At 32.1% G+C, this 1652-nt stretch overlaps 1 protein-coding gene across 1 annotated transcript in view; it reads left to right on the top strand.

The window, feature by feature from the left end:
- Positions 1–1652, top strand: part of LOC100949794 (low-density lipoprotein receptor-related protein 1B-like) — a gene marked incomplete at its 3' end in the record, with an annotated part of 1553965 nt that overhangs the window by 1163960 nt on the left and 388353 nt on the right. The gene's annotated exons all lie outside the window — the stretch shown is intronic.

Raw genomic sequence — 1652 nt, 5'->3', positions numbered from 1 at the left:
TTTTCTTTTCTTTTCTTTTCTTTTTTCTTTGATAAATATTTCATTTGGGGCTGTGTTTTAGTACTTCATCTTCATTCAACCACTGTGCTATACAATTGTCAAAAAGAAATCATTTTTCATCACAGGAAACAATGCAGGGCAGAAATGGACATCATGAGAGCAAAGAAAGGCAAGCTTCAAGACCATTTCTCTTCTGATGCTCATTACTTCATGCTCATTTATCCAGCTTCTTTAACTTGCCAATTTGTTTCAAAATGTCCAATATAGTCTGAATAGTAACATCAAACCTGTTGCTAATTTATGTGTAAGTAAAGATGGATTTGCTTCCGCTAGAGTTCTCAGCTGATCATTATTGACCTTGGTCTCAAGACATCCATGGAGCTCATTTTCAAGATTAAAATCACTGGAATGAAACTCCTCAAACCATTGATGTTATGCGTTCATTAGACACATCCTTCCCAAATACTTCGTGTATATTTTGAGCTGTCTGTGCTTCACTGGTTCCATGATGGAACTCATATTCAAAAATAACACAAATTTTTTACTTATTCATGGTCTCACAAGAATTTCTCTAATAAAACTTTCAGAAGATAATTATAAGCCAAAATGTACATTTAAAAGAATGAGAATGTACCTTCAAAATAAAGAGAAATTTAAGATATGTCAAACTAAAATGTCAGAGATATCACCTGTCAAACTCGATACTTAAGGAAATCAGACATTTCTTACTTATAACCTAATATAACTTTCCTGATATTTCCAATTACAGACCTTGAGAGTAGAAATACTAAATCCATCCTTATGTATCAAACCAAGTCAGTACATTTTTTTATTCGTTTTTCTTGAATAATCTTTAAAGTATTCATCAATGCTGGATATACATGTGTACATTTTTAGTGCATTTTTCTTCAAAGGAACTAACTGTGTATATGCCTTTTAGGAAATTATTTTAAATGACCTTTGAAACTCTCATTTAAGATAACTATTTCAGTGTTTGATTGATGTGGCTTTCGATCATTCTCTCTTATATCAACAATTAATACCCAGCTCACAGATATTTTGATGAAACAGAAACACATTCTTAAGATTCTCAAGTCCAGGAAATAGAAGTTTAGAAATTAAACAAATCCCTTGCCACAGCTACAGAAACTCAAGAGTTCCTTAACCGTCCAAATCTCACCTAACCAAAATATTTATAGGTTTGTATATACCCTTTCCAACATATCCCATTTTTCCCCCTAGTCCAATGAAAGGAAAGGATAGACAGAACACTGATACTCATAAAGACAGATTTGTAGTTCAGAGAAACAAAGGGAAAAAAAAAAATCAAACAGTGAAAATAACTAAGTATCTAAGTATGTAACAACGAAAAACCTGGGGGAAGAAGCTGAGAAGCTATTTAGGCTTTAATGCTTTCAAAAGTTGACCTGATTATAATAGAAAAGGGCAATCAAATTCCCTGTAGAACACAAACCCTTTACTGAATAATTTTAAACCACTGCCTTTGGCTAACATAGAAAGGAAGGTTCCATATTGGTGTTCAATGAAACCCTTAAGAGAGCCCAAAGCAAAATTCATTAATGTACTTTGATTAAAAAGTCATACTTTTTAATATAATTGTGCTAAAAAGTGAGTTTAAAAAATCATCTTAC

Source organism: Otolemur garnettii, unplaced genomic scaffold (genome assembly GCF_000181295.1).
Source record: "Otolemur garnettii isolate 467f Iridium unplaced genomic scaffold, OtoGar3 scaffold00064, whole genome shotgun sequence".
Lineage (NCBI taxonomy): Eukaryota > Metazoa > Chordata > Mammalia > Primates > Galagidae > Otolemur > Otolemur garnettii.
This window is presented reverse-complemented; position numbering and strand designations above follow the sequence as displayed.